Here is a 12,142-nt window from a genome sequence, read left to right on the forward strand (position 1 = left end):
GACACAAATATGTATCCGGTTTGCGCCTGCGATGGCCAGGAGCTTCATAATTTCTTATGAGAGGTAGGTGCCAATATGTCTGGGAAGTCTCATTGATCCGGGGCAAGAGCAGATACCCACAGCAGGGGGTTTTCCTGCAGATTCAGGTGGCTCCCAACTGCTGCACAGAGGTGTGAACTTCTCCTTGAAGCTTGGACCCCCTGGGGCGTCTTCCTGGCCCACTGACACTCAGATGGCTGGGGGGGTGGAAACTTATTTTGCATGTACACTGAATCATGCCAAGAGGTGCATCAAATTACAATCAGGGCTGGGGGCTTTGAAGCAGGGAAATCCTGTGGATTTCCCTACCTCTGCTGTCTGTCAGCAAATGGGGGGTGTGAGGACATGGCTGACAGTAAATATTAATCCATATTCCTCACATCTGGTCTGATTCCTTATATCACCTTTTAACTGCACCGGTCCTCAGGAAGCAATGGCTTGAGGGAGTACACCATGGCACATCATCATCAGGGCCACTACCACTCCCATCCTCTGTACTGGCTCCTAAGGGGCTTGCTGCACATACATTTTCATGGTAGGACAACCTAATTTAAAGGCATTTTCCTATTATGGACATTCACAACAACCAACCATATCAGAAGTAGTAGATTCATGGGCACATGGTTGCTGGAACTTCCAAGTTTATTTCAAGAATAGCACCATTCTATTCCCTTTTTCAAAAAAGAGGTTTCTGTAACTCTCTTATTTAATTTGGAGAAGGATCATGCATTTTACATATATCTCAATGGGTCTCAAAAACTTACTATGGCTAAGCTCACACCAGGTTCAGTGGTTATGTTTGGCAGGACCATTTGAAATGATGCATGGTGACCAAAGGTATGCTGAAAGGACACCCTTTTTGATATTTTTTCCCTATGGGCATGTTGGTGGACACGTTCATTTGAAGATTTAAATTATTTGACACACTTCAGTATTTCTATGGAAAAGAACTTCACTTGTAATCTTTTGTTTTCAGTAAGGGGTGTATATATATATATATATATTAGTGTTGGTCACCCGAGCACAATGGAAGTCAATGGGAGAACCTGAGCATTAAACTAGGCACCCCATGCGCTAATTTGGCTTAGGAGTCCCTGCTCTGACTCCATATATAGCTATGTCCATATATGGAGTCAGTGCTTGGGGACACCCCAGTGTATTTAAATCTAATTTAGCCTCTATTTCTGAAAAGTTTCTGTCAGGATTCAAACTCACAACCTTCTACATTACAGCCAAGAATATTAACCACTAAGCTATAGAGCTGCATGGCCAGTTACTTAAAAAAAATAATAATATGAGACTTCTGCTGTATAGGAATACTTACTACTAGTCTCTAAGCAGAAGTCTCTAAGATTCTTGACTGTAAGGTAGAAGGTTGTGAGTTCAAATCACGCCACAATTTTTCAGAAATAGAGGCTAAATTAGATTTAAATACACTGACTGAAGCACACGCGATAGCACTGGGACGATGCTGCAGTGAGATCATTCATTTGCTGCATAAAATGACATCAGTTTAGACACTGAGCGAGCAGATGTGTATAACAGGTGGCTGTGTCAGCCCTTCGCCAAGGGCTTTACATAGAATCATGTGTGATTACCCTGGGATAGGTATTTTTCAGTGTTCATTTTCCCATACTGCTGACACTATTGCTATGATACATAAAAAATACCAACACTTATTTCACATTTGTGTAAACGAGAATGGATTTTAAAAAGTAATCCGTGCTGCAAAGCTGACCTTTAACAACAGTCAACAAAATGCATCATTAGTACTAAAAATTGAGGCTATGTGCATATTTCATAGGGTTTTGGAAAAACATAGCCATTTTCTTTTAGAAACAGCACCACCTTTGTTCATGGTTTGTGTCTGGAATTGCAGTTTAGCCCTATTCACTTGAGTAGGGATGAGTTACAATACCAGACACAGCCTATAGGCAGACATGACTCTTTCTGGAAAAATGGAAACAAGGACAAGTCAACCTTTGTCACATTTTTCAAAAGTTGTATTTTACTCATTTTGGGCTAAAAATATTTTTTTTAATAAGCAATTTCTGAGATACAAGGGTTAAAAAAATCACTGTTTGCAAGGTGTGACTTTCTGTTTTCTTTAATTCCCATCATCTGACTTCTCACGCATAGCTCTTATCTCTGATGCCCTGACATCATAACCACTTATTTCAGCCATATGTGGTAAGACCTGAGCTATAATAAATGTTTATAAGGTCAGGAGATCAGAGATAAGAGCCCTACATGAGCTGTCAGCTGACAGGATTCAAACAAAGTCACAGCTTGCAAACAGACTGAGTTTTCAAACTTTACAGGTCCTTCTAAAAAAATTAGCATATTATGATAAAGTTCATTATTTTCTGTAATGTACTGATAAACATTAGACTTTCATATATTTTAGATTCATTACACACCAACTGAAGTAGTTCAAGCTTTTTATTGTTTTAATATTGATGATTTTGGCATACAGCTCATGAAAACCCAAATTTCCTATCTAAAAAAATTAGCATATTTCATCCGACCAATAAAAGAAAAGTGTTTTTAATACAAAAAAAAGTCAACCTTCAAATAATTATGTTCAGTTATGCACTCAATACTTGGTCGGGAATCCTTTTGCAGAAATCACTGCTTCAATGCGGCGTGGCATGGAGGCAATCAGCCTGTGGCACTGCTGAGGTGTTATGGAGGCCCAGGATGCTTCGATAGCGGCCTTAAGCTCATCCAGAGTGTTGGGTCTTGCGTCTCTCAACTTTCTCTTCCCAATATCCCACAGATTCTCTATGGGGTTCAGGTCAGGAGAGTTGGCAGCCCAATTGAGCACAGTAATACCATGGTCAGTAAACCATTTACCAGTGGTTTTGGCACTGTGAGCAGGTGCCAGGTCGTGCTGAAAAATGACATCTTCATCTCCATAAAGCTTTTCAGCAGATGGAAGCATGAAGTGCTCCAAAATCTCCTGATAGCTACCTGCATTGACCCTGCCCTTGATAAAACACAGTGGACCAACACCAGCAGCTGACATGGCACCCCAGACCATCGCTGACTGTGGGTACTTGACACTGGACTTCAGGCATTTTGGCATTTCCCTCTCCCCAGTCTTCCTCCAGATTCTGGCACCTTGATTTCTGAATGACATGCAACAGTCTAGTGCTGCTTCTCTGTAGCCCAGGTCAGGCGCTTCTGCCGCTGTTTCTGGTTCAAAAGTGGCTTGACCTGCGGCACCTGTAGCCCATTTCCTGCACACGCCTGTACACGGTGGCTCTGGATGTTTCTACTCCAGACTCAGTCCACTGCTTCCGCAGTTCCCCCAAGGTCAGGAATCGGTCCTTCTCCACAATCTTCCTCAGGGTCCGGTCACCTCTTCTCGTTGTGCAGCGTTTTCTGCCACACTTTTTCCTTCCCACAGACTTCCCACTGAGGTGCCCTTATACAGCACTCTGGGAACAGCCTATTCGTTCAGAAATTTCTTTCTGTGTCTTACCCTCTTGCTTGAGGGTGTCAATGATGGCCTTCTGGACAGCAGTCAGGTCGGCAGTCTTACCCATGATTGCGGTTTTGAGTAATGAACCAGGCTGGGAGTTTTTAAAAGCCTCAGGAATCTTTTGCAGGTGTTTAGAGTTAATTAGTTGATTCAGATGATTAGGTTAATAGCTCGTTTAGAGAACCTTTTCATGATATGCTAATTTTTGGAGATAGGAATTTTGGGTTTTCATGAGCTGTATGCCAAAATCATCAATATTAAAACAATAAAAGGCTTGAACTACTTCAGTTGGTGTGTAATGAATCTAAAATATATGAAAGTCTAATGTTTATCAGTACATTACAGAAAATAATGAACTTTATTACAATATGCAAATTTTTTTAGAAGGACCTGTATATCTCAAAAACAGCTGAGCATCTTTAATACAGGCCAATGAATAAAATGAATTTTAGCCCAAACTGAGTAAAATGCAAATGAAAAATTCCCTCAAAGATGTACATACCCTTGTCACAACCAGACAGCTGAGAAGCTCTGACAGAGGCCTTTCAGAACCTCCTCCTTGAATTTCTGTGTTGTGGTATTCAGCTCCTCCTCTCGTCAGCCTCTCTCAGCTGTCATGTCTTAATTGCTTCCCTTTAAATGCCTCCTCAGAATGCTTTTCTGAGCGGCTTATATTTCCTCCTGGAGTGTGTGTGCACGCTGATCTGTCCTCCTCTTTGCTTCAAAGCTAAGTGTACTTTTATATGTTTATATCTGTTTGCTGGATCCCAGATGACCCTGACTCCCTCCGTGTCTTGTGTAGGGAGCCGGTGGTCGTGTCCCCTCACTATTGTAGGGTGCTCAGGGCTTTATAGTCAAGGTTCGTGGATATGCAAACCTCCACCATTAGGATCTTTGCATAGGCTGAGCAGCCAGGGAAAGTGCCAGGTCTTCTGCAGGGGTCTCCCTTGGTTCCTTAGTTTTTGGATCCAGCGAGTCGTTTATACATGTTGCTTTGCCTTGTTACCTGTACACATTCCGTGACATTATAAGCCGCCAAAACCGTCTTAAGCATGGATCCGGTTTCACTTTTGGCTGAACGCTTCCAGGGTCTTTCATTGGAGGTAGCTGACCTCCGTAAGACTTTGTCTCAGCTTCAAGTGACCGGTTCAGCTTGCGTTCATGGAGCTTGTTCTGAGCCTAAGATCTCGCTCCCGGATACGTTCTCCGGGGGTAGTGAGAATTTTGTGCGTTTTAGAGAGGCTTGCAAACTCCATTTTCGCCTTCTTCCCCATTCTTCTGGTGATGAGGAACGGAGGGTGGGGATCATTATATCGCTGCTCAGGGGTAACGCTCAGTCCTGGGCCTTTTCACTGCCGGAGGGGGCACGGCCCCTCCGTTCAGTGGATGAATTCTTTTTAGCCCTGGGTCAGATATATGATGATCCGGATCGTATTGCTCTGGCGGAGTCTAGACTACGTCTCCTATGCCAGGGTAAACAATCCGCAGAAATATACTGCTCAGAATTTCGGAGTTGGGCAGCTGATACTGGTTGGAATGATGCTGCACTCCGAAGTCAATTTTGCCATGGTCTTTCAGAGGGATTGAAAGATGCATTTGCCTTTCATGAAAGGCCTATTTCTTTGGACTCTGCTATGTCTCAGGCCGTTCGTATTGACAGGCGTCTTAGAGAGAGAGGAGAGATCTCTCCTTCCTGTCATACTCGGTCCCAGGACTGTGCAGCGGTCCCATTCTCTGCGCAGGGGTCTCAGTCGCTGTCAGCCCCTTCTGAGCAGGAGCCCATGCAGCTGGGGTTGATTGCTTCTGACAATAGAAGATTCAGCCCGCATGAGAGGGTTTGTTTTTGTTGTGGAGGTATTAATCATTTGGCAAATATTTGTCCCTCTAGGAGATTCAGGCAGTTCTCTGGGTATAATAAAGAAACAAAGAGGAAAAAATCTTTGAAAAATGTTCCGTCTGTTACTATTGGCAGGATTGAGGCGGAAATTGAAGATTTTCCGTTTGCTTGTAGTTCCCGTTTTGTCCTGCCGGCTAGGGTGGCGCTAGAGAGCAAGAACATTTTTTGTGAGATTTTTGTGGATAGTGGAGCAGCGGTTAATCTCATTGATAATCACTTTGCGATAACTCATGGTTTCCAGGTGTGCGCTTTGAGAAAGGATATTCCTGTGTTTTCTATCGATTCCGCTCCACTTTCTCAGAAGTCATTAAAGGGCATAGTTCACAATATCCGTTTAATTGTGAGTGATGCTCATGTTGAGGATGTGTCATGTTTCGTCCTTAGCGGTTTGCCGACTCCTCTAGTGTTGGGGCTACCCTGGCTCACTAAACATAACCCCACCATTGATTGGCAAGCAAGGCAAATAAATGGTTGGAGTGACTTTTGCAGAGAGAATTGCCTCACGACATCTGTTTCTGAGGTTGCTACTAAGACTGTACCATCTTTTCTCTCTGAATTTTCGGATGTCTTCTCTGAGAGTGGAGTTCAGGATTTGCCCCCGCACAGGGAGTACGATTGCCCTATTAATCTCATCCCAGACGCCAAGCTGCCTAAATCTCGTTTATACAATCTTTCCCAACCTGAGAGGATCGCTATGCGTACTTATATCTCTGAGAGTCTGAGAAAGGGACACATACGACCCTCAAAGTCACCTGTTGCCGCTGGTTTTTTCTTTGTTAAGAAAAAAGATGGTTCTTTAAGACCTTGTCTGGATTTCAGGGAGCTGAACAATATCACAATTCGTGACCCTTATCCGCTTCCTCTGATCCCGGACCTGTTTAACCAGGTTGTTGGGGCTAAAGTCTTTTCCAAATTAGATTTAAGAGGGGCATACAACCTGGTCAGGGTCAGAGAAGGGGACGAATGGAAGACGGCCTTCAATACCCCTGAGGGCCATTTTGAGAATTTGGTTATGCCTTTTGGGTTGATGAATGCCCCAGCCGTTTTTCAGCATTTCGTGAACAGCATTTTTTATCATTTGATGGGAAAATTTGTATTGGTGTATTTGGATGACATTTTGATTTTTTCTCCCGATTTCAAAACTCATAAGGAACATTTACGTCAGGTCTTGCTCATCCTGCGGGAGAATAAACTATATGCGAAACTGGAAAAATGTGTGTTTGCGGTTCCAGAAATTCAATTTCTGGGGTTTCTTCTCTCCGCTTCTGGTTTTCGCATGGACCCCGAGAAGGTCCGCGCTGTGCTTGAGTGGGAGCTTCCTGAGAATCAAAAGGCGCTGATGCGTTTTTTGGGCTTTGCCAATTATTACAGGAAGTTCATTTTGAATTATTCTTCTATTGTTAAACCACTCACTGATATGACCAGAAAGGGGGTAGATTTTTCTTCTTGGTCAGTAGAGGCGCGTAAGGCCTTTTCTGATATCAAGGAGAGTTTTGCTTCCGCTCCCATCTTGGTGCAACCTGATGTTTCATTACCCTTCATAGTTGAGGTTGATGCTTCTGAGGTGGGTGTGGGGGCGGTCTTGTCTCAGGGTTCCTCTCCTGCCAATTGGCGACCGTGTGCCTTTTTCTCAAGAAAACTCTCCTCCGCAGAGAGAAATTACGATGTGGGAGATAGGGAATTGTTGGCCATCAAGTTGGCTTTTGAGGAATGGCGCCATTGGCTAGAGGGGGCCAGACACCCTATTACCGTATTTACTGACCATAAAAATCTGGCCTACTTGGAGTCAGCCAAGCGTCTGAACCCGAGACAGGCCAGATGGTCGTTGTTCTTTTCTAGGTTTAATTTTGTTGTCACGTTCCGCCCTGGAGTTAAGAATGTGAAGGCAGATGCCCTGTCACGTTGTTTTCCGGGAGGCGGGAATTTTGAAGACCCGGGTCCCATTTTGGCTGAAGGTGTGGTGGTCTCTGCTCTTTTTCCTGAATTGGAGGCAGAGGTGCAGGCAGCCCAGTCAGAGGCTCCTGATCTTTGTCCTCCTGGGAGGTTGTTTGTGCCTCTCGCTTTAAGACACAAGATTTTTAAAGAACACCACGATACGGTCCTTGCTGGGCACCCGGGGGTAAGAGCCACACTGGATCTCATCGCTCGGAGATTCTGGTGGCCTGCGCTTCGTAAGTCGGTTGAGGGTTTTGTGGCAGCCTGCGAGACTTGCGCTCGTGCCAAGGTCCCTCATTCACGGCCATCAGGTCCTCTCCTTCCCTTACCCATTCCTTCCCGTCCTTGGACACATCTGTCCATGGACTTTATCACGGACCTGCCTCGTTCCTCGGGGAAGACTGTGATTCTGGTGGTGGTGGACCGTTTTAGCAAAATGGTGCATTTCATCCCTTTTCCTGGTTTGCCCAATGCTAAGACGCTGGCGCAGGCATTTGTTGATCACATTGTCAAGTTGCACGGTATTCCTTCAGACATAGTCTCTGATAGGGGCACGCAGTTTGTTTCCAGATTCTGGAAGGCTTTCTGTTCTCGCTTGGGGGTTCGGTTGTCATTCTCTTCTGCTTTCCACCCGCAGTCGAATGGCCAGACAGAGCGCGTCAATCAGAATCTGGAGACATATCTGCGTTGTTTTGTGGCGGAGAATCAAGAGGATTGGTGTTCTTTTTTGTCCCTTGCTGAGTTTGCTTTAAATAACCGTCGTCAGGAGTCCTCTGATAAGTCACCATTTTTTGGTGCATATGGGTTTCATCCACAGTTTGGGACTTTCTCGGGAGAGGGGTCTTCTGGTTTACCTGATGAGGACAGATTCTCCTCGTCTTTGTCATCTATTTGGCAAAAGATTCAAGAGAATCTAAAGAGCATGAGTGAGAGATATAAGCGTGTGGCTGATAAGAGACGTGTGCTTGGTCCGGACCTGAATGTTGGTGATCTGGTGTGGTTGTCTACCAAGAATATCAAATTGAAGGTTCCCTCCTGGAAGTTGGGTCCTAGGTTTATTGGGCCTTACAAAATCCTGTCTGTCATCAATCCTGTTGCATACCGTCTTGATCTTCCTCAGACTTGGAAGATCCATAATGTTTTTCATAAGTCCTTATTGAAACCTTATGTTCAACCCATTGTACCCTCGCCTTTGCCTCCTCCTCCGATTATGGTTGATGGGAATCTTGAATTCCAGGTCTCTAGGATTGTGGATTCTCGTCTTGTCCGCGGTTCTCTTCAGTACCTTGTTCAGTGGGAGGGGTATGGTCCTGAGGAGAGGATGTGGGTCCCAGTGACGGACATTAAGGCCTCTCGTCTCATCAGGGCATTCCATAGGTCCCATCCTGAGAAGGTGGGCTCTGAGTGTCCGGAGTCCACTCGTAGAGGGAGGGGTACTGTCACAACCAGACAGCTGAGAAGCTCTGACAGAGGCCTTTCAGAACCTCCTCCTTGAATTTCTGTGTTGTGGTATTCAGCTCCTCCTCTCGTCAGCCTCTCTCAGCTGTCATGTCTTAATTGCTTCCCTTTAAATGCCTCCTCAGAATGCTTTTCTGAGCGGCTTATATTTCCTCCTGGAGTGTGTGTGCACGCTGATCTGTCCTCCTCTTTGCTTCAAAGCTAAGTGTACTTTTATATGTTTATATCTGTTTGCTGGATCCCAGATGACCCTGACTCCCTCCGTGTCTTGTGTAGGGAGCCGGTGGTCGTGTCCCCTCACTATTGTAGGGTGCTCAGGGCTTTATAGTCAAGGTTCGTGGATATGCAAACCTCCACCATTAGGATCTTTGCATAGGCTGAGCAGCCAGGGAAAGTGCCAGGTCTTCTGCAGGGGTCTCCCTTGGTTCCTTAGTTTTTGGATCCAGCGAGTCGTTTATACATGTTGCTTTGCCTTGTTACCTGTACACATTCCGTGACAACCCTTAAAGACAATTTTTTTTGTAAAATGCCCTATTACAGTATTTTACATCATGGCTAGGATTCACCTGCTGTAATGACCGGCAACACGCACAGGGAGGAAAAAGGGGAAGTCCTGCCCAAGGGAGAGGGAAAGGTGGTGACCCCTAACTCTCCTTGGGGCTGGCACCTGACTGCCCTGACGTCCCTAGACGGGTTCCTCACCCGTGCGGCGATCACGTGCCTAAACCCTGGCTTTCCCTGAAATGAACCCTAGATAATGAACGGGCCGGTGGGATCGCTAGTCCTCACCACTGCACTAAGAGGGAAACACCAGGGAGAGGACAGACAAACACAGACAAACACAAACACCCAGGTGGACGACAACAACTGTCCACAAAGGTCCAACAGGGATCCGGAGGGTAACGTTCTAAAGCAACAAGAAGAGAACGCAGCAACACAGCTCCAGTGGGTCAGAATAGATGTCCAGGCAGGAAGCTCTATATCTGGCAACCAGAGAAGTGTGAGAGGGGAATATAAGGAGGTTTGGGGGTGCTGGACAAGGAACAGCTGAGAGAAGGAGCTACGGATCCCTGAGTGAGCCAAAAGGGTTTGCAAAGCAAACCCAGAAAGCTACAATAAGGAAACATCCCTATCTTACATAGAGCGTGCAGCCAACCGCTGCGACCTCCTGACCCCGGGTAAAACGGAGTCAGGCGTGGCTCTTGACACCCTCGTGACACCTGCCATGGCCTCATTCAAAGGGTAGAAAAGTAGAGCACATAGTGGTTCTTTGAAGGTCTATGTTAGAGATAAGCAAAGTTTTAAAAAATTTGATTCGGACTCTTCGCCGAATGTCCCACCAAAATTAATTTCGAACTAAATTTATTTGTGACAAAGCGTGTTAAAAATCAACTATTTCCCGACTGCAGAGAGCCTGTATATTGGTGTTGGCAGGGTGCAGTCAAAGTGTGCCACCACCTGCTCATTCAGGTTTCTGCTCCATGTCCTGCTGCTGCTGATGGGTGGTTTCTTCAGTAGGAAGGTGAAGAAAAGTGCTCATTATAGATTCCAAACTTAAGTTGCTGCTAATGGAGCTGGTGCTCTTCCTGCCCTTCCCCTCACCTCCAGCAGTCATGGTAGTGGAACGTGAGCGCAGAGGGCCAACAAGAAGAGATCTACAGAGAACTCGAGAGTCAATAATCTTGGCGATCTGGAATTCCAAACTGCCGTCCACCATGACAGGAGCGGGTGGAAAGAGGGACGACTCCAAAAATTCAACATACCTCTTCAACAAAGATTTGTGAAATACATTAAGAATTTTCAGAGCCGGAGGAAGTTCAAGACTAAAAGCTATGGCAGTGATCTTATATGGACCAATAAACCATGGACCTAACTTCCATGAAGGAACCTTCAACTTAATATTTCTTGTGGACAGCCACACAAAATCACCCACACTTAGATCTGGACCATTCATACGTTTCCTGTTAGCCGCATGTTTATACTTGTTGCCCATATTCATCACGTTATTTTGAATTTTCTGCCATATAGAAGACAATGATGACTTCTTCCTCAGGGATACCTGAAGTATCTGAACCAGAGAATGTGCCAAATTGCGGGTGAAACCCATATGCCCCAAAAAATGGCGACTTAACAGTGCACTCCTGTCTACGATTGTTTATGGCAAACTCTGCCAAAAACAAAAACGAGGACCATTCCTCCTGGTTCTCAGAGACAAAACATCTTAAGTCTGCAGACTCTGATTAGTACGCTCTGTCTGTTTATTCGTCTGAGGATGAAAAGCAGAAGAAAAAGACAGTTATGCCCCCAGCCAAGTATAGAACACCTTCCAGAATCTGGACACAAACTGAGTCCCACGATCCGAGACCCCGTCAGAGGGAATGCCATGGAGTTTCACAATGTTGTCAAAAAACAATGCGCAAGTGTTTTAGCATTAGGTAGGCCAGGCAATGCTATAAAGTGCCCCATTTTGCTAAAACAATCAATTACCACCAAAATAACTGTCTTTCCAGACGAATAAGGCAGATCAGTAATAAAATCCATAGACAAGCAAATCCACAGGCTGACACAAAGTCCTCAACACACTTACGCAACCCCGGCCACCAGAATCTATGAGAAATGAGATCGGCAGTGGATCTACTCCCAGGGTGTCCCATAAGAACCGTACAGTGATATTCCTCAAACACCTTATGACGCAATTCTGATGGAACAAACAATTTCCCATAGGAGCAAGACTCCGGTGCGTCTCCCTGAGCCTCTAACACTTTCACCTCTAGGTCAGGGTATAAAGCGGATATCACCACCCCCTCCAACAGTATCAGACTCGGATTTTCAAAATCACCACCTCCAGGAAAACTACGTGACAAGGTCTCTGCCTTGACGTTCTTAACCCCAGGACGATAAGTGACAATTAAATTGAATCTGGTAAAAAAAACAAAGACCATCTGGCCTGCCTCGGGTTCAGTCGTCTACCCGACTCCAGGTTAGCCAGATTTTTGTGATCTGTGAACACCGTGATTGGATGAATAGCCCCTTCCAACCAATGATGCCACTCCTCAAAAGCCAACTTAATGGGCAGCAACTTGTAATTTCTCTCTACGGCAGAGTGTTTTTTAGAGAAAAATGCACATGGGTGCCATTTACCAGGTGACAGGCCCTGCGATAAGACTGTTCCTACCCCCACCTCGGACACCTCAACTTACACAATGAAAGGTTGTGATACATCTGGCTGCACCAATATAGGCTCAGAAGCGAAGCACTCCTTAACCACAGAAAAGGCTCGCAACGCCAAATCAGACGCCAAATCAGACCACACTGAAACAACGTCC

This window comes from Bufo gargarizans, chromosome 3, assembly GCF_014858855.1.
Source record: "Bufo gargarizans isolate SCDJY-AF-19 chromosome 3, ASM1485885v1, whole genome shotgun sequence".
Taxonomy (NCBI): domain Eukaryota; kingdom Metazoa; phylum Chordata; class Amphibia; order Anura; family Bufonidae; genus Bufo; species Bufo gargarizans.